At 45.0% G+C, this 21,711-nt stretch overlaps 1 protein-coding gene and 1 long non-coding RNA gene across 4 annotated transcripts in view; both read right to left on the bottom strand.

Moving 5' to 3' along the window:
- The window catches only part of DOCK1 (dedicator of cytokinesis 1), a 258,548-nt gene that overhangs the window by 90,398 nt on the left and 146,439 nt on the right, over positions 1–21,711 (bottom strand). The gene's annotated exons all lie outside the window — the stretch shown is intronic.
- Positions 880–14,820, bottom strand: LOC137859771 (uncharacterized). Its single transcript, XR_011098527.1, has 3 exons — positions 14,467–14,820; positions 5,578–5,660; positions 880–4,505 (listed from the first exon to the last, which is right to left on the bottom strand). It is a non-coding gene; the product is annotated as an uncharacterized lncRNA (long non-coding RNA).

The raw sequence follows: 21,711 nt of genomic DNA, 5'->3' as shown, positions 1-21,711 counted from the left end.
AGTTTTCCTGCAAAGGGTGAACGTCCCGTGAATTTGGGGAAAAAAATAATCAAATACATGACGGTGTCTCAGGGTTTGCAGCAAGGGAACCTCTCTCATTTCCTGCTGACAGCACTGTCCTTTGTTACTTCGGCATTTCTACAGGTACCCTGAATACAGATGAAGGCTACTTCGGGTAATTATGGATAAATCAATAGAATCGATTTGCTACATTTCAAATTCTTTGACATTTTCATCAATCGTGCAATCAATTGTTTAGACAATTGCAGCTGGCTAAATAAATCTCATAATGCTTGGAAAATAATCCTAATTTTTTTTCCTGTGGATATTTAATTACTTTATCAAAGTCCATCACAGAATACAAACGAGGAAGAAGAAAGGAATCTGCAGACCAAGGTGTGCAAAGGTGAGTTCAGCACTGCATCAGTGCTGCTGGGGTCATAAATCCGGTGTGCCCCACTCAGTTGGCTAGAGAGGACTTCTTGCTTTGTACAGTATCCAAGATATAAAGTTAATCATGATGCCTGATGGCAAAAAACTTCCCTGGAAGGGAAAAGGAATTTAGCTTTTCGCCCTGTGCCTTACCGTTACTTTTGTAGTCTCACTACCAAGAATCCCAACCAAGAGATGCTGCCGGAGGAGCCAACTCTCACAAAATTAGGACCAACTTTGACAAAATTAGGACCTCCTTCCTCCCTACCCCATGTGGTTAAAACAAGATCTTCTGGTGAGAGATGTGAACGATGTACCTGCAGTGGCTGCTCCGCTTTGCTATTCCACGGACGCTTACGTTGCTGGCAGCCTTGCAATGGGATCACTGATGCTAGAAACGTATGGGGGGAAAAAAAAAAAAAACACAAAAAAAAATCTTCCTGGAGTTTTAGGTAAGCCTGCATTTGATCCAAAGCATTGCTCCCAAATTTTGCTGTGACACAGAACATTTCAGGAAGGCAGTGGGGTATGTGAAGGAATGAAGCGAGACGGGAACAGCGCTCACATCCCGAGCAGCCCACTGCTCGCGTAACCCAGCTATTAACCTCTGGACAAGATCAGCGCTTCGCTATTCTTCTAATTTCTCTTGCAGGCTCCTGTCTGCAGCGAGGAGACACGGCTGGAATGGAAGCTTTAACACAATGCTTTGATACACTCAGCACAGCGCCCACCAAGGCCCGTCCCACCGGTGGTGCTTGGCAGATTTGGGGCTCACGTGGAAGGGGGCAGGTTCATAGCAAAAAGGGGCAGTTACGCCCAGCAATGCTGTTGCAAATTTAAGGGAAAGGCAGGGCTCCAGTGGGGAGGATCCTGGGGAGGCAAGGTGCAGGCAGAAGCAGGGAGAAGGATGAGAGAAAAGCCTTTACCTAAAGGCAGACACAACGGGAGGGTGCGTGTGGCTGGCAGGGGGAGAGGACAGTTACTCTGGAGCATCCATCTGGCTTCTGGGTTTGTTGGCGATGGTTGTTTGTGGGTTTATTTTCTTAGTTTTTCATTTTACATGGTGATTATATGCTCTCAGCTGAGTAAGGAAAGGGTTTTCGGTTCCTGCCCAGGGTTCGCATTGGAGCTGAGCCTGGCTGCAATTAGCAGCCCCAGGTGATCCGTCCCGAGCAGCCCCACAACGTCCCTCTCATACATAACATTTTTTCTGTTCTGGTACATCCCTTATTTTGGGGAAGCCCGGAGACGCTGATTCCCTCTGACTGCCTTCAGCCTTCATTTCGTCCTTACAAGGCACGTGCTTTCTGCAGTTTAGAAGGGCTAAATAATGCTGCAGATAAAAATGAACCATCTTATAACAAACCACAATGGAAAGGAACAATCAAACCCATTTTTTTCACTCCCCTAACACGCGTGCCAAACACGAGGAGAGCTCCAGGGCAGCAGAGGGGCATTTTGAATCCCGTGAGAAGCCACTTCTGCAGGGAAGCATCGCACTCTGGTGCAGCACGGCCGTGGTTTGAAGCCTTCAGATGCGTTCGGGGCTCTGGAGGACCTGGCCCTCCCTGTGCCATGCCAGTCCTCCCCAAAATTCCTCCCTGCGATTTTACAACCGGCAATTTGTTGCTGCCTGGTGAAGTCAACACCTCGGAGGCAAATGCAATCAGGGTCACAAAAAAAAAAAAAAAGAAAAGAAAAAAAAGGCCAAGTGCGTCAATGAGAAAGTTTCTGTTGAAATTGTCAAATTTACAGAGTTGTGCAATGTAATTGTGGCCACTGAATATGGCCGTACCCCTACGAGTACAGCCAGAGGTATCTTTTTTTCTATTAAAGACTCTCCCCTACCTCCACACCGAGGATGGAGACTGAAGAGATGAAGTTACCACTAAAGCATCGCCCGGCCTCTAGAGAAGGGACAATACTAATAGGACAATAATATGGTCTTCAAATGGGAAACTGGTAATTATTTTAATGCCCTGGCTGCAGGATTCTTCCAACTAGATCCTCCAGCATGAAATCTGCTCCTTTACCATTTCTCTTATGCCATACTTCATTTTCTCTCTCACTGTTAATCTGAGGAAGCTCTTCACGACACAAAAATACGCTATATAGGGGTAAGGTATTTTTAAACCTACAGGAAACGATCTGGCTTTTGAAATATAGATATAGTGTCTTGGAAACCCTTTTTTAGTACACCGTAAGGCTAAACTTTTATTTCTGAGAGATGAGTTTGCACGACTGGGTGATGACTGGAAGGGGTGGCTGTGGAGTCTTCATCTCCGCAGCAGCTGAGCCATATCAAAGTTTGGTTTAACACAGAGATAAGCGTGTCCCCAGTACTAAGGCAGCTCTATTCACTGTGTCCGAAATAGGGAATTTTGGATTTGGAAATGACCCGAATTTCAAAATTTCCTGACTGAGAGCAGAGCAGAACACTGTGAACCCCCTGTGAGGACAGGACAGACAGCCAAGCACTTCCCACAGCAGTGCCATTGGGATGATTTCCCTGGACGGGGTCAAAGTCTAGTTGGGCAAAAGGCTCGCATAACATTTATGCACCATTTATGCTCCTTTTATGCTCTCCTCCGGCCTGAATTGCATATTTTGTCTATCTCTAGACATGTAATTTATAATGCCAATGGCACTGAAGCCGAGCAGCTTCTCTGCGAGTAGCCTGTAATTATTTTATGGGCTCAGACGGGTGACAGGAACAAAGCGAGAAAAAAAAAAAAATCTATACCAGCCCCAGTGCTGGGAGTTTTTCCCTTTTCAGTGAAACCAACAAAACATCCACAGCGAAGATGATTTTTTAAGGCGATGGTGACACAGGCAGCAATATATAGCAACACCTAAAGCTGTCATAATCTTATCCAGCTTAATATTCTGTAATGAAAGAGTATCACTTCGCTGTTCAAAACCACGATGTGTACTTGCCAGAGGAATCAGAGGAGTGGGGCACTCTTGGTATCCAGCAGCCTGTCCCCGGGGGCTGCCCCTGGCCCCCAGCAGCACGTTTGAGCTGGGGAGCCCTGGCACAGAGAGGGGCTGGGGGCTCCTCCTGGAGAGCTTCAAACCCACCGGGACCTGGGGCTGGGCACCCAGAGAGACAGCTCCCTGCCCACATCAGCCAGGCTGCAGTTCTGTGGAGTCTCGTGCCAGGACATCTGTATTACAAATCCACACGAAGCCAATACACGACTTGTTTTCTCCCTCCACTGCACCGAGGTTTAAGCAATAATGTATGTCTAAAGTCATACACCACCAGCTCGAGGCCCGTGACACAGTGTTTGAGCATCCCGAACTTGCAGCAATTATACCCACCGAGCGTGGGATGGGCTGGGATGCAGGGAGAGACGGCGACATGCCCCGTGAGGATGAAGGCTTGTTTGGATGCAGACGGATTCTCCCCACTCCCAGTAATGAAGCTGCTGTTGCAGCATCGCTCGGGTGCCAGCAGCAACAAGCCAGGAGGGAGCTGAGCAGCACGCCGAGACTACCAATGGGTCCTTCTGATGGAGAGGGATGCTGGCATTACAGCCAGTCATGAAGGACAGGGAAATGCTGCTTGTAGAAAGGATATTGATGCTCACCCAGATGAGACTTGCCAGCGTCCATCTGCAGCAGACATTATGGGAAGGCTGGCGAAGGCAAGAAGCTATATAGGCCAGCACCAAACAACTCCGGTATTTGTCAAAGGTTTATATAAGGTAAGAAGCACAGCTTTCTGGACCTTTGCCATATCCCAGCAGACAAATTAAAGCCAGAACGGGATGCAGTTTGTTCAGATTTTTACATATTTTCAGCTTTCACGTCAGTAGCACACAGACTGCGATCGCTGAAAATGGGTACCCGAAAGATATTAAAAGGGGCTGCAAGTGGCACGCAGAGCTCCGGCAGAATTTATAGCGCCTTCAGTCAAAAGTGGTAGCATCACAGCAGCAACACAAAAGCCTGCACTAAGGTTTTGCTCACACCGACAGCCAAGAAGATGTGGGAAGGCCTGCTGAAGATTTAGGGGATGTTAAAATGGAACGTGTCCTATTTCAGCTCTCCTCATCATCCCCAGGTCTCTGGTAGATAACAGGATTTTATAAGAAAACATGTAACAAGTTTTTTTTATACATTATTGCTAAAACGACTTCAGTACTATTTTCTGAAAATGCCAACTCTGAGATAAAGATTCATTTTCCCCGTATTTTCGGAGCCTTTTCCTTTTTCTCTAGCTTTATGGGAAAGAATAACACCCCCTCCCCTGCTATTTGGGCCATGTAATTCAAATTTTACTGGGAGAAATAATGAAAAGGGTTTTACGATCTTTTTTTAGATATACCTACCTTAATATTTAATCTGCTCTATCGCAGTTGTGAAATTCTCTCTTTAGGCATACTTAAAAGTTACACATTTCCTATCACCCGTGCAACAACGTACGGGTGAAAATGAGCCTCGCAAAAAGCCATTTAGCTCCCTCCGTAAGAGAGGATGAGCTGAGGAAACCATTCAAGTGCTGCTCCTATAACGGGGAATAGATTCACTTCTGTGGTGTTCGCTCTGATTTGTAATTTTGTATGAAACCGTAATATTTTTATTCCTAAGCCATCATTAAATGTTTAAGAATCAAATGCCAGCAAAAAGGGGAGGAATAAGGACTTCTGAAGGTTCTCCTGTGATGGCAACTCTGAAAGCGCTGACATTTTCATCAGGAATAACCCGACTCCCTTTAGTAAGGTCACTCGCTCGCAGCAGAGGCCAGAAGTCCCATTTGGCCTGTCCTTTACCACGTGCCAAAAACAAGGACAAAACCCCAAATTCAGGGCACCACAGGCTGCACCAGCACCCCTCTGGGGTCATGATGCCACCTGAGGGTCAAGCACCATGGGACAAGCTGTTGACCCCAAACCCAGGCACCCCACACTTTCCTCCCAGGACATCACCATGTAGGGTTCCCATCACCAAGCGCCCGGCAGTGGTGTTTCTGCTGCCCTGCAGGACATGCCTTCCTGGGCATTTGAATCACTTTACAGGCTCTTGTAAAACATCTCAAGTTTTTCTTTTAAATAACAAGGAAAGAATGATAACAACCCGACTAACAGGATTCTTCGCCCTGAGGGAAGGAAAACCAAAATTCATTAGGAGATGTTATACCCTCTAACATGCTATGGATAGGCTCCGAATATTTTCACAGCCTGTGCCACTCCGCAGGTCTTGGCATGCCACCTACGTCCCTTCTGTACAAAAAGAAAATACGGATTGAGTCACAAAATAAACAGAGCTGAAGAATTTCCCCCAAACCTGAGCAGCATTTCAAACTGCCACCCACCTCCCAAACATTTCTCATTACACCGTACCACCAACTGCTGAAGACGCTTTTGCACCTCCATTAAAATACTACGGGACAGCTCAGATACAAATAATTATCGATTATTTTCTCTGTGCTGCAGTTGGATAATTTAATTGTGCAGACACACAAAGAAGAAAGAACAGCGCGGAGTCCAAATTAACCCTCCGCGCATTATTTCTGCAGGAGAATGTCTTAATTGCAATTACGCATTCAGAGACCAGCACAACACTTTGTTCTTAATTTGTATGTCGTATAATGAATAGGTTTTAAATTAGTCAAAAAAAGTAAATATTAGACTGTGACAAATCATAATTACTGCATGATCACAGCTGTATAAATTAACTTCTGCTAAGAAGTTTTCAGTTGTGGTAAACAGGCTTTTTTTTGTTGTTTTTAAGTCAATTTGTGCAGCACAGTGATTTGGGGGCTCACCTTCTCTCATTCAAAATTACTTAAGAACACATTTATAGGGTCAGACTCAGAGAAAAGTGGCTCTGGAAAATGTAAGAACACTGTAGCATGTTGCTTTGCCTAAATTAACGTGAAAAGTGCTGGGAACAGCAGTGTGCCAGCAGTTTCTGATGTGCATGCTGCCAGCTCTGAGACAGGCCCTTCCCCAGGCCCTGTGAGGGGTGGGATCTGGTGGGGGACAGACACAGCAACCCCACAGCATGGGCTGAAATCTGGGCTGGCTCAACTTTGGTGGGGGGGTTAAACCTTGATGTGGGGACAAAAAGGGTGCCTGCAAGTCCCAGGGTGTTGCTGGGACAGCAGGTGTTGGAGCAGTGTGGGGACAGGACCCAGCAGCACAGGTCAGTTTGGGCTGTGGGCCTAAGCCAAGGAGGGCACCTGGCTGCTCTGGAAATAATGGGGTGTTGGCTCTCTTTCAATTACAAAACCTTTTGTGCCCATCCCATTACATACGTCAGATGAAGTTAGCGAGAAGCAAAGGACTTTGTCTCCCAAAGACCTGCCCCACGTGCTGTGCATGTCATATTTCAGACTCCCCTGCTCAATACAGACAACCTGCCCTCAGGTGGATTCCGCACATCACACAAACAAGCACAATCTGTGTTAATCTAGGAGGAGGAAAGTGCAGGTACGATGATGTACAAATGCCAGACAAGGTATTTGTATCTTCTGCTTGGTGTTAGGAAACAGCTAAAGCTTCCCATTCACTCATCTGGAACTGCTGAGGTAATCTTGGTGCTGCCAGTCCCAGCAAGCTCATTTTCTTAGCCTGCAAGGAGTTTTACCACCCAAACAAACACGATTGATCCGGGTGAGAAGCACATCAGTGCTTGCCTACTCCTTCACCAGCCAAATTCATTATCTCCTCCTTTTATTTACCGGGGAGTCAATGGGGTCATCTCTGCACATGTCCTGGGCACGACTGCTTGGCAGCCCCGGGGCTGGGAGGCACACGTGTGGAGCTCCTGAGGGATGGGAAAGAAGGTTCAAAGCCTGGTGGGCCTGAGCTGAGATGTCTGTGGGTGCTGGCAGGGGTCTGCCAAAGGCTCCTTCACTTCTGTGGGGCCTGCAGGGGAAGTCCTAGGGCCAGGCCTGGTGTCAGGGCTCAGTCTGCATGGGGCACCTCACACGGCTCTCCCACCAGCATTTGGGGTCCATTTCTGAAGGCAAACACGGCGCAAAAACCTCACAAATTATTGGTGGTTTGTGAGTATATTTTTTACTTGAGACAGCTCCTGTAGCGCATTCAAAGGAAGCTTTACCTGAACTAAAGATAACAGCAATGAAGGCAAAGCTGGAAAGCAGGATGGGAAGCAGAGATCTGAAGAAATGAAACTACATCCATAGGCCCCTCTGCAGATGACATGCTATCCAAAAACACGGGACACTTGAGAGCCACCCTTCTCCTCCCAGCTGCCCCCATAGCACAGCAAGTGGGGAGGAAGACAAAAAGAGCGCATTCATTACGACAAAAACTGTTTTTAGAAAAAAACACCTAGATTATAAATGTGTGAAGCAATCCCATCAACACCTGCCTGCTCGGAATAGACAATTTCATACCACACTTGTACCCCTGTGTGCACGTTCAGGATGGCTCTACAAGAAACCGCATGGAAATTGGAAAAGCAGCCTTAAAGCCACAGAGATTGACGTGGATAAAAGAACTGACGAAGCCTGACTACATAACATTTATTTCAAATTAATTTTCTGCCATCCAGCTACAATAGTTCATTTTTCCCTATGAGCAGGATCTAATAAGACCTAATAGGTAATAAATCAGATTCCTAGTTTAGGGCATTAAGAAACTGCAGTGAAATGTTCTGCTAGACCAGCAAGGTCTACGGCACTCTGCTCCACAACAGCCGGGGCATTGAAGAGCCTTAAATCATCAGGCTGTCCCTCTTCAGCTCTCTGACCATTCCTGTGGCTTTGAAATTTCAGCAGAAATCATTCTTTATGGCAAACTCCATAGCTGCGAGCAAAGCAATTTAAAAATCACTTGAGGAGAGCAGTTCCTACGTACTGCTTCTGTTACCAATTACTCGGCTTCGGCATTTACAAAACGCGCAGTTTAAATAATACAAATGGGTTATCAAATTATCGTGATGTAAACAGACAGAGAAGTTGTTTCCAATCAACACATCCATTACAAACCAGCGACAAAGCAGGATTATTTACTCGGCAGCTATTCATTCCTGTTAATTTGGCACAGCGTTGTGAGAACCGAAGCTTTACGAGCAGCACGCTCCAACCTTCAGGATAATGTGATAATGCCGCACGTGTTGCCTGAGCCATCTTCTTATACAGGAGAGGTGAAATAAATGCAAGTGATAACATCGCAGTCACTCAGCTCCCATGTCAACGTACATCCACCTCAGTGGTTCACCACAGCATGCTCTGACCACTTCCATCCCATCAAAACCCACCTTAAATTTGAGTTGGACAGAACTAATCTCGCTCTTCTGGCTTGATCCGACAGGGAAATGACACACCAAGACATTTTTTGGGAGCATGTTGGAGGTGTCAACCTCTAGCATAAAGATGGGAATCCAGAAGGACAATCTAGGTGGGACTTCACAGAAGTACATAACTCTACAAGTCATTTGGGATGAGAATTTGTCTGTGCTGCACTCAAAGCCTAAGCACGGCATTGACCTTCCTTAGTTTTGTATACAATTCTGAATTGTTTTTCCATTTTACACACTGAGGACGGGAACGGTGCTATTTCGGTTAGAGTTATGGGTTAATGTTCATATAGAAAATGTTCTAGTTATCGAAATGGAGCAGAACGTTTCATGGGAAGATAATATATGATTTGAATTCCGGTCTTCGCTGCTGGTTATTCACTGCATGAGCACAGGCAAATTACTTAATCCCTCTATGAATCAACTCAAACATCTGTAAGGTCAACATAACGCAGATGATCTTCCCCAGATGCTCTGAGATTCTTATAGAAATAACGCAACTTAATATTATTGCTGCTACATAAAACTGGCACTATCCATCTTGCTTTATGGCAAGCAAGACATCGTCGGCAACGACACCCCTTTAGCAAAAATGAGCTGAACACGTTGGTGAAGTTTCATTTGTTAGGTTACCCAAACTGTTTGGGTAATAAATCCCAAATACAGTTTCTCAGATTAAAATGTGGTAACAGCAGTACATGTGTACATGTGCAGATGAGATTAATTTGAGCCAGCTTGCCAACGACACGTGTGTTGCAATTTGATTATGTGGTGATTTTCCACCACGGCTAACTCACAGGAAAGTAAAATTTTAAGGTAAGCTAAAATAATCAAAATAAAATCACCAGCAAATACTGTAGTGGTGTTTATTTACACGTTAACTTGCTGAGATTCCTTAAAAGAGATGCTTTTGCCCATTACCACGTTTTCTGCTGCTCACCTATGTGCTGAGGAATGGAAGTGCTCCCGGACCTGCCGGTGAAACATCTCTCGCCCCGCAGTGCAAGTCCTTGCCACAGACCACAACCCCACTCCCCTTTGTGAGCACACTGCACAGAAAAACACACCACTTTTTTTTCCCCTGGGACTTACTACTGCTATATTTAAGATCTCTTACTTTCATGTCAATATAAACCAGAGACATTTAGAAAAATGCTGGCACTGGGTTAATGACGTAAGAGAAGAAAATACCTAAAAGCTGAAATTACCCACTCACACAATCTTACTCATAAATTTGTTAAATTAGCTTAAAATAAACTTTAAACACAAAGATTTAATATGCTTTAAAAAAAATGAAACTGGGAATAATACAAGTCAAATAATTTGATTAGGCACAGTAATTTTTATCTCGCTACCAGATTTAGTTCCTGCTCAGCCCCTTGCAGGGGTACAAGGTACTGGATTCAGGAGCTATTGGGGTTACAGAGCACTGCCAGACAGCCCCTTGCTGTCTATCAAAGAGCAAGAAAGAGAATGGTTTTCCCCTCTTCAGTGATATCTGGAGTCCTGCATTGTGTACAAACTCCCTGTGCTCTTTTGAAAAGCCAGACTTTAATTTCCTCTTTCTTTTTATTATAGGAACTGTCTTGACTAAGACATAAATAACCCAAATACCCAGGCCAGGCACTTCTCCCTTAAATCAGTGGGAACGAGTTGCACATTTTGTGACTCCCCCCAGACCTCCTTGGTGCCCCACAGACCCTCAGCCCTGCACTCCCCAGTAGCAGACAGCACTCCTAGGGCCAGGCAATTTATGATTCAGGTAGAGAAGGAAATGTTTAAGGGAACTGCTTTGTAAGCTGACAATGGCCAAAGCGATTGCTTACCGCAGTCGAGGAGAGCTGAAGGTACTGCAGGACACCTGGAAGCCAGGGCCCGCTGCTGAATGAACTGCAAAAACAGACTAGCACAACCTATCACTTTCATAAAAAAGGAATTTTTAATTACTCTGTCATTTACAGATCAGTTGGCAGGATAAAAGCACCTCACAAATTTGTGTTTCAAAAAATCAGCATTATCAAGTTCATGATTAGTGAAGTTAGTTTAGAGATGGAAGGAGGCAGAGGGGCACTCCTGGTGTGCACCCCGTGCACATGGTGAGCAGAAGCAGCTCCTGGAGGAGCCGCTGCACGCCTCGTGCCATGGACATGCCCGTCACCAGCACAAGTGGCTGCTCCACGAGGCTGATGGATGACAGTAAATATTGGGATTGAAATTTATTTATTTGCTTTTAACTCCAGTGAAATTTCTGAGAGGATTTGCATAGAGGAGTTGAGATCTATGACGTGTCAAACCCCAAATGCATTTAAATGGCTGTGACCACTGATGTCCTGGTAACACAACATCAGTGTTTCGATGGACAAATTTCACAGAGAAAAAAGTTTTCAAAGGAAAGATGAAGTCCTTGCCCTTTGGTCTTAACAGGGCTGACGGTGTCCAGTACCAGAGAGCCCCTCCTGCTGCTGCTGCACCCCCAGCCCTTGCTAACCAGTGTGCTGAATTCAGATGAGCACCAGGAGAAAGCAGCATGAGATAAAACCTTCACATGGTGATTTTCCCTAAGCATATGAAAACATTTACACCTTGTTTTTTTTCTTTTAATCTTAGAAAAGGCTTTTAGGGATTGCTCTTTTCTCAGCCTAAGACTCTTAATAGATTCTGCAGCATCTCCAAACCCAGTAAGACTCGGTCAGATGCCTTACGGTGCTTACACACAGGGTTATTCGCTGCAGGGAAAGAATACCATTAGTAATAAGTAGCACTGGGACACAGGCAAAAATTAAAAAAAAATGAAAAGACTGCATCATTAGCACCGTGATTTCATTTAATAACCTGAATGGGGAGTACTCGGTGGTAATTCTTTCAGTGCATGTCAGTCATCCTCACTAACCCATGCCAGCTGAGGGAAGGCTGCTGCCTTTGCAGCCCCAGGAACCCCTCCTGCTGTCGGAGGGCTCGGACTGGGAGCTGGGCACGTTTCCCTCCTCCTTGTCCTCCTGAACCCTGCTACTTACCAGGTGGAAGAGCATGAGCACAAGCCCCACGTGAAATCAAGGCAACTGTTGTATCTCATCTGTCAGGCTTGTGCAGGTAGGGGTTCTGTGTCAGAACAAGAGAACAACTTCCACAAGAACACCTAAGTAAAAGGGATTAAATATTTTACAGGAGAGAGAGCAGCACGCTCCAGTGCAAACCTTCACACAGGGCATGGTAAAAGTTTACAAATTTAAATCCTGGGTAAGTACAAATCAGGGGAACAAAAAACCATGTGCCTCAAATGCAGCAGCACTTCTGCCACAGCCTCCAGCAGGGGAATTTTTTCCCCTCTAACTTCCCAAGCAAACAACTTATCAGTTCACATTACAGCTGGTACAAGTTATAAAGGAAATTAATGAACAGCATAACTGAAACCAGACCAAACAGATCAAAACCAAACAAGCTAACAAAAATCTATTCAACAACTTTGCTTCCTTTCAGAGATGTACTTTAATTTTGAATGTTGTTGTTTTTATTTATTTATTTATTTTTAATCTGTAAAGATGCAATATAGAAGGGTTTGGTGCACGTTTGTCACTGGCACTACTCTGTTCTCCCACGTCCTCTCATTCTGTGAGGTTTCTGTCCACAAATAATGACCCTGAAATCCCAATCAACCTGAACTAACTGATGAAACCAAATCTTGCTAGTTAAAAGTGCCCAACGTCTGAGACTCACAGGAACGTCCCTGTGATGCACGCTGTAGGACAGACCGTGGTGTGTGGTGTTCTTGTTCATACAAACCATCCCCAGACTCAGCCTATTTCCCAATATCTTATTAGCAGCTCTGATGTTGGAAGTTAAAATACATTTTATAAGCCAGATGAATAAATCACATATGCCAGCATAAATTTTTCATGATTTCTTCATAAATTCCTCATTTCTTGTTGTCAGTTGTCTTGGCAGAAACTAAAATATATGAAGCTGTAAAAACAGCCCTCTAATTAAGACAACTGTCTCCTTCCAGTACTGGTTGGCAGCAGACGTGCCATGCATCACCCCCCGTGCACGCCACAATGAAATGGCCTTTTGCAAATGCAGAGAATTGAAACAAATGTGCATCACCTTTGTCTAGGTGGTTATCAGCTGAGCCACTCTCTCTGCGACACCTACTCCATCTCGCAAATCCCTCGGGGTTACATTTAATGCTTGTTTCCCACGTAGAAATTCATATTCATTACAAACTGCTTTGTTTCACTTAGGCACTGATGGAGATTTTTGACTTCTTTGATAAAAAGACATCAGTTTACCAATTTTTTTTTTCCTTACTAGATCAGAGAGAGTAACTTCAGACAGGACAAATGAAGAAATGGGTGAAGAAAGCGAGTCCTTGGCCTGTAGGGGAAACTACATTAGAGCTGAGTCCACGCTCCCCAAGAAGAACCAAGCCCCTGTTCCCTCCTTGGCAATCCCAACGCAACAAAACCCAGCCGTGCTGGAAGAATGACCTACGGAGGTTTGCTCTGCATAGCTAACAGTGCCAGCTGAAGGAAAGCCAAGCTCAGCACACATTTCTATCACTCCATTGCTACACTTAACACTCCAGCACTGAATTTGGCAAGGAGCAAACCCAGCGATCCCTCCACACTCCTCAGTACTGACCTGAAAAAGTACACGCGCTTCTTGGCGCTGCCTCCAACAGTTGGGCAACCTGAAGAGGATGAGGAATAACTCCTACAAGCAAATATGCAAATAAAAATATCTGCTGAAAGCAGTAAAAACTACAGGTTTAGGCAGACTAGGTAAACCCAATGGCTAAAAAGTAGTAACTTCTGGGGTACAGTGGTTGAATGCGTGTGGTAGACCTTAAAGTGCATGACCCTGAACGAATGAGGGAAGTAAACCCCAGTAGGAATGAGTATTTCAGGTTCTAAGCAGCCGATATCTCTTAAGGAGGAATATTTTCCTTAAAACAAATACATTTCCTAGATAAAGTATGACTGAGGTGTTTGCAGAAGCAGCACCCTGCGAAACACAGTGCGACAAATGAAAAAGTGTTCGGTGCTCAAGCGGAGTTTACGCAAAACACTCTTGGTTTTGCCACCTGGCAATTTTACTTTGATTTTTAAGAACTAAACGTGTTTGCTGGGTGAAAAGATACAAAACTGTCTGGCAAGAAGAACATGAGAAAACAACGTGGGAGGGAGAGCAAATATTGCAAGTGTGTTGTAGTATCGTACCTCCTTCCAAAATCTCAATGGCAAAAACACATCTAAAATTCACTCCAGAAACATTTTTGTTTGGATATCTTTGTAAGTCAATCGTCAGGAAACTATCAACTATCTTCTTCTATATCTTATTTCTTCAATCTCGTATTTTTGTTTTGCCTTGCATACCTGCAGACATGACTGGGCTCACGAAAGCTAACCCACGAAGTAACAGGTTTTATCAAAGCCCAACACCGAAGGGAACTGGAGCAGCGATTACTGAATACCTGAAGCCTCAGAGGGAACATTTCAGCCTTAAGAAATGAGTACTGTCATAAAGGTAAATAATTTTAAAGTTTCCTATTAATACAAGATCACCTATTATTCCAACAAAGCCACTCTAAATAAATATTTTCAGCCATGCCCTGAGAACAGAGCAGGGGGTTTTGAGGCTCCCTTTACTCACTACCTGCAGCAGATCAGCAGAAAGCTTCTCCTGGCCCCATGCACCCCTACATTACTCTCACTGCACCTCAGTCCCACATTTCCTACCAGCTGCTGGCCACAAACTCACTTTGCAAAATCAGCGTGGATGCGAGGAGAGCCCAGGAGGAGCAGCAGTGCCTGCAGGCTCTGACAGCGGCGGGCAGCCCAGGTTATGCCCCGTACCCAAGGAGCTGCAGGACTTCTGGAGAAAAACTTCTACCAGGCACTGCCTCTTCCTATTACCACCTCCTGTTTCCCACCCTGCCCAACCACAGCACCTGTGAGCACTGCGGTGTAATTGCTCTCAGCAGCTTTAGCAGCTGCAGCTCTTCACAGCAATGTCCCCTCCGTCCACCAGGCTGTGCTGGTACCGGGGCCCTACACGATGTGCCCAATGTGACCACGGGCAGCAGCTGGGGACATGAACCACCTCGGAGATCCGCGTGCTACCCACACGTTACACGTTTTTTAGGGACGTGAGATCAGGTTGGGGTACACGGAGCAGGCTCACCCCCACCGAGGCCACGCTGCCCATCACCCAGAGACATAAAACAGCAGCACCCGTGGGTCTGGGAGGCCAGCACGGAGCTGGGAAGGATCCACGGCCCGGGGTGCAGAGCCAGACACCCGCCTGATGCCAGCCCGATGCCAGCTGCTGAAGGACAGCCGGCACCTGAGCCAGCACAAGGCCTGCCAATACAAATTGAGCTGTCAGAAAAAGAGCAAATTCAAGCAGGCAGATGATTCTGTTCCAAGTCAGCACTTTACTTGCACAGGTGTGGGGTTTTTCACCCCGTGGTGGTAGCTCTACCAGGCACAGGCAGGCTGAGGAGGAAGAGAGGAAGGCTTTGGGTCTGGCTGCGGGCAGGCAGAGGGGGAAACCTCTCCCATACCCGGCTGGACAAAAATCTGACAAGCTGGCAGGTCAAAGCTGCTGGCACAGCTAAAGCTGGGTGCATGTACAGAGATAGCGAATTTAAAGAAGGAAAATGTTTGTATTGAATTTTTTTTTAAATTATTGTTTTGGAGACCCCAAAAGAAAAAGATCTTGGAAGATTAACTTTGGTTATTATATTATTGCTCGGTCGTTCAAAGCACAGGAGCTGTACTCAAGTATTTGAGAGTATGCAGGAGGGCCAGCACGATTATTTCCTAAGACAAATGATTCTGTGTATTCATTACCTTCATTTCAAGGCTGCTCTAACTGTGGTACATGTTCAAAACTAAGGAATTTGCCTTATCACTCCAACACGACCATGCCAAGACCTGCCCAAACGTCACTGTCACTGGCTGTGGCAGCACCTGCTTAACTCTGACTCCAAAATTTATGATGAAAAAGGAGAAAAATCTGTGCAGAAGGGCCTGCTGTGCCCTCAGGAGGTGGGCAGGAGACTCCTCAGTCCTCCCAGGCAGTGGCACCAACTTCCACGCCGGTGGCCGCCAGTGACCTGGCACTTCTCTTCTCTCTAAATATACTTTAAACACTTCTTGTCTTACCATCGTGCAGTCTGTTATGTCACAGCATGAACGGTTCTTCAGTTTTTCAGCCCTGGTTGTTATTCCACGGGCTGTGTTTTCTCCTACCCGAACAGTCCCAGCCAGTTTTCTGGAATACAATTGCACATTCCGTACATGAAATACTTGTGATCCTAAAACTTAATAACCCTACAAAGGGCCTCATTGTCTGCTTGCACTTGGAGGCTGCTGCTCGCAGAAGCCAAAGAGCTCCATAATTGTCAGTCTTTAGGAAGACAAAAAGCCAGGAGAGGAACGTGTTGCCAAGGGAAAAGCAAACAGAGGTCTAGGCGGATTTTACAAAAATGTATGAAATCCGTAATTGTGCCGGTCAGTATTCTGGTAAATTGCACTGAAAATTCTTGTGGTGAAAGAACCGGGATTTGGAGAGATGCAGTGAAATTATCACCAATACTCCACTCTTATTTTTGTTCTTGTACAATTCTGTTCTTAAAATGGTAGACACTGAAAGGAGATGGAGAGACAGCAGAAATGGTTGTTCACTTTCCCCTTGGCCACTCCAGCGTGGGGCAGCTGCCAACAGCGGCCCTTTGGCTCTGCCGGGTAAGAAAGCAGGCCCAAAGGGCCCAGCTCTGTTCGCTGTGTCAATCCTAAAAGCCACAACCCAGGCAAAAAGACCCCTCAATGATAACCTGATAACCCAATGGATGTATTCTTTCCAAGACCTACAGAGCCAGCCGCACCAACTCAGCACGTGAAGGACAAACTCCTCCAAAAGCCCACCAATTTCTGGTTTCCCTCTCCCCTTGAGCTCAAAGCCTCCTGACTTCCTCCACCCCCATCAGAAAATGCACTTCTTGCATTTCTTCACACTGGCAAGGCACAAGGGACAACACCAGAACTTCTACTGTTTGCTGAGAACTTTTATTCCTGTACCTCAACAAGGTGATTAATGAAAACAGCCAAAAACAGGCAACCTGGGCCGCTGAGGGTACTGATTTACCTAGGGAAAGTAAATCGATAGAGATCAACATGCTAAAGTATTTCCTGGGATGTCTGCCCTTCTTCTCTGGGAGAAGGGAAAGGAACACTAATTTCAGTAATTTCTGTAGTTCTGACACTCTTTTTTTTTTTAATAAAATAGGAGAATTACAGTGCAGAACTATTGATTTCGCTGGGAAAGTAAATAAAACATTTTCTGAAGTGTGACTGACCAGCCAAAAGGTTGTGCTGGTGGTTTTGTTTGTTGGGCTTTTTTTTTTTGAACACTGAAAGAGGCAAAGATTAATAAACCTCACCTGTGACAGAGCAGCACACATTTCACTCACAGGTATTTTAAAATGTGTGATAGTATTAACCTAAATGAAGCTGACATGGAAAAATAACAACTTTAAGTGAAAATTGCTACACCTTCAGGTTTAAAAATAGATGCTAGCTTCTACCCTTACCAAAACCGGAGAGCTGCTGACATGCTTTGGGATTTAACACCTTCAGCTTCGTTTGATGACCCATTTCACGATGCTTTTATAAGAATCCAGCATCACGGGTTCTCATCCATGCCATGCATTGATTGCCAAAAAATAAAGGAGCTTTTGCACCTGGTAAGTGATGCGGACAGCATTTCCCTGTTTAGCTCTGCGTGGCTCATGGATCCGGGCAGCTGACTCGTTGGAGCACCTGAACTGGAGCTGGTAACGGAGCCGGCACAGCGGGGTGGGTGCTGGTGTCCTGGTGTAGAGGCAGCACATCACGGTGCTGTTGGTGGTACAGAAGGCTTTGAAGTATAATTTGTTTTGTTTTGCTCTGTTTTTCTGCTCAAAGAGTGATCCAAACCTTGGATGCTCCCAAGGAACTTGGTGATCCAGGGACAGCGATGGCTCTGGCACCAGGGCTGAACAGAGCAGCCGGGCAGAGCAGGGTAGCACAGCGAGGTGCACGACCCCAAGGCTTCACGAAATGAGGAGGGAATATCCATATGCAGCTTCATCACAATCCCTCACAGACGTACAATAATGTGCCTTCAAAGGTTCATGATCTCACCTCCCCCAGCTTCACCTACAGCTAAAACTTAAAACTAAAATTAAAGGAACTCCTCCACTGAAGGATCCGAATTAAATGAAATCTGCCGGGGGTTCTTTTACTCCTGAAACCAGACCCAAAAAAAAAGTATGTAATGAAATATTATTATCCGCTATTCAGTGCAGCATATATTGAGTTCTTCTTGAACTGAACCATTTGATAACTAAAGACATCAGGAAAATCAAACTGATAAATGTATTGTTTGGGAGAATGTGCTTCTGAGTACAATTAGCAGGAAGAATTTTAATGTCAAACCCAGTTTAGATTCCGGGAAGGACATAATATACAAATCATTCTTTTGCATTTGAAATTAATTTGGCAGCGCTTCTTCAGATCTCAATTAGACTCTTAGCAGAGAATTGTCACGATGCACAGCCTAATAGCCACTTGTAGCTTTCTTTCAAAACAGTAGATTAGCTCCAGGAGTTCTTCGCACCGCATATACGCGACTCAGTTAAAAGTAAGTGCAAGCATCCAGAATAATTAGTATCCCATTAAAAGCAAAAAAAGCCCATGGACATCCACAGCATACTCTGGATAACGATTCTGGAACTGAGGAAGAAACCACCCATTTGTGATGTTAGCTTGCTTTTGGTTTTTGTAACCGCTAAGCAAAGCTGCTACTTGCGCTGGGTTGCAGATAGCTGCAATGCCCTATTTTTCTTTTAAAATATCACATTTCGGAGCCACTTCTGGAAACGACAAACGGCGAGGTGCCTCTCAATTGCTCATTATCTTTTGCAGAACAAATATTTAAGAGTTGATAAAACATATCAAGGCAGATGACCAGCAGTGCAAACTTTTGGCTTAGCAGCCATCCCGCAGTGAAGCCCCATGCGATGTCTTTTATGTACAAAACCACAACAGAAGCGTGTGAGCCCGCTGGACTAAATGTTATTCCAAGTTCAAATATCTCTTTAAAGTTCTCAGGCTTCATAAGATGCAGGCGGTATTCAAAATATCTTGAAGGGGTTTAAATCTGCCGCCACCCCAAGGAGGACAGGCAGTTAATGAGCTGGAGTGCTTCCAGGTCTAAACCTTGCTGCTTAAGACTTTGCAGGGAGCCACAAACAGCAAAGCCTTGGGACAGAAATAAATAAATAAATATAAGGACTTCCTCCCTTAATATACAAAACTTCAGCTCAAAACACCAGCAATTAGGATCTGTTCTCCCTTTCTTTCCAGTTCAGGAAGAGATGTTCCCCAACACACGGTTCCTGCCTTTACAGTTGCTCTGATTTTCTCACGACCAATAAAAGGTTGAAATGCCACGAAATGCATCAGGAATATTTTCAGAAGACATTAACTGCTACTGAAGAGTGAACATCTGCATATTAGTCTAACGCTTCAGCGGTATTTCTGAGGCAAGTACTGAGAAAGGATTTTTTATTTTTTTCCCAGTAAGATTAGAGGTGCAGCCTCGCTCGCGCTTCAGGGTGAAATACAGCCCCACCAGCCTTCGCCTGGTTTTATAGAGGCGGCATGGGACACAGATCTATGCTCCCAGGAGGCCAGCAAATCCCATGCACACTTTAGGGACAGAAAAGAGGTTTGTCAAGGGAAGCATAACAACAAAACACAGAATAAACAGAGTCACAGTGGATGCATGCTGTCAGGCAGCCCGAGCCCACCTTCCTAGCTGCAGGATGTCTCTGTCGAGAGGCACACGAGTGGCTGCAAACACACGAAACCCATAATTTAGGCCATACAATAACAATTAAAATGGTCACTATTTTAGTACTGGAAATCATTAGTCCACCTCTAGACCCCAGAAGCCAGGGACGTAATTTCTAACTCAGCCTGGGCAAAGTAACCTGCTCTGGAGGATGCTCCCACTGCGGAAACAACCAAGTGAAGAGCCCCTGCTGAAGCATATTCCTTCAAGGAATCTCAGCCTTTTCAGCACAGGAAGAAGCCTCTGTTGTTTTAAGCCTAGCCAAGTCCATTCATTTCATCCCCAGGCCCAGTTAATTTGACAGGTACGGTACTAAACCAAAAATCCTGCAAGGTCTTTGCTGAAAAGGTCAGTGCATTATGCAACCAGGTTTTATGGACAACAAAAAAACGCCCTCCGTATGCAGAAACAAATCTGCAGGATCTTCATCGCATTTATCCATGTGCACTCATCTATTTCATTTATAAATGAAGAATGAATTTCTGGGCACACGCACGAGTTCTGAAAACTGGATCCTGAAAAAGCGACATGCACTGAAAGATGTTACCCTCTGCCTGCACATTGCCAGCAGTGGTTTTTGCCTACACAGAGAAATATTTGCCACCAAAGAAAGCAACAAAATTGCTCACATTCAATTGCTTATTTCATTGCATCCCTAAATAAAATTATTTAGTTGTTCAGGTTGTGGGTCTGAGCTCTTCAACTTTCTAAATAAGTAAGCAGAGATCAATGTATAAAGTATATGAATAGTCAAGAAAACGGTGCCAATTCCTTTCTGTTGGAGTTTTTCCAACTGCTCAGACTCTTCTTAAAATATAATTGCATTGCAAGCACTGTCTTCCTCCCAACATCCTATCTGGAAATGTAAAACAGTTTCTATATTCCACAATAACAAACACTGAGTAAATACTTGAATGATCCGTGCCCCAGATGTAAGTGCAATCTTTCACATCATGCCTACCAATAATCACTATGAATATCGTATCAATCCAGGTTTGAGCTGTATAGATGCAGGTTTTCAGAAAACGAAGGAAGTTTCACAAGTCGTTTTTGTGCTTCTTTCTCCACCTACCCCATGTGTAATACAAATCTGGCCCTGCTTTTTAAAAATTTTTTAAATTTTTATTTTTTTATTATTATTTTTTTAGTTCTGTCCAGAATCTTTGGACTCTTTCCCCCTGTTGTGAACTCCAACTCCACCCATCAGCAGCCTGATGCAGACTTTAAATTCAGGCTTTTTCCCTGGCACCTCATCTGACAGATGCAAGTTGACTGGCCGATTACATAAGAACTAAGAGCTTATTTTCATACAGTTATTAAAAACCAGGGGTGTTTTAGTTTCTATATGCCCGTATAAAGCACAGCCGATTATGGCATGACTTCAATAATTAAGCATAACTTCAATAACCTAAAAAGCACTTTTATTTTGGCTTTGGGTTACTTGTCAGTGGGAATAACTCTCAGGCGACTGCAGCCTGGATTAGACATCAAGGCTCGGAGTTGCACAAAACTTTCCTTGGTCCGTAAGCAGCCCAGGGCTTGCACGCTGCTGACAGCCAGGCACCCACACGGCTGAAGTTCCTTCCGAAGTCGCCGCAGAGATCGGCCAGGTACTGCTACGACAACCACGTAGCAGAGCAGCCCACATCTCCCTGCCAGTTCCCAAAATAAACACGTGCGTTGCAATCCACTCCAGCAGCAGGATAAAAAGGTACGTGTTTATCAGACGGATCTCCCCGATCGTCCTCCCTCCTCTTTCCAAGATTATTATTTTTTTTTAATCAGGCAGGAAGATTAATTAAAATTCCGGAGTAGGTTTTCAGAAGGAAACCCACCTCCACCTGCCTGCAAAGCCAACGCAGCACTGAAGGAGAGCAGGTAACAGACTCCAGATTCCCCGGGCAATGCAAGACGTAATTCCTCTGGAAAAAAGGCATGTAGGCACCAGAAACCTCCTTCTCGCTGAGAAGCATCTTATCCCTTTTCCTCCGACTTCAAAAGGCAAAACAACCACGGATTTTATGTAAATGTGGACATTAGACACAAAAAATAGAACAGGAAACATCAAATTCATTTTTCATAGGCAACTCCGCTTCCAGAGGA

The sequence above is a fragment of the Anas acuta genome, chromosome 7 (genome assembly GCF_963932015.1).
Source record: "Anas acuta chromosome 7, bAnaAcu1.1, whole genome shotgun sequence".
In the NCBI taxonomy this organism is placed as follows: domain Eukaryota; kingdom Metazoa; phylum Chordata; class Aves; order Anseriformes; family Anatidae; genus Anas; species Anas acuta.
The sequence above is the reverse complement of the archived record's forward strand: the minus strand, read 5'-3'. Positions and strand labels throughout refer to the sequence as shown.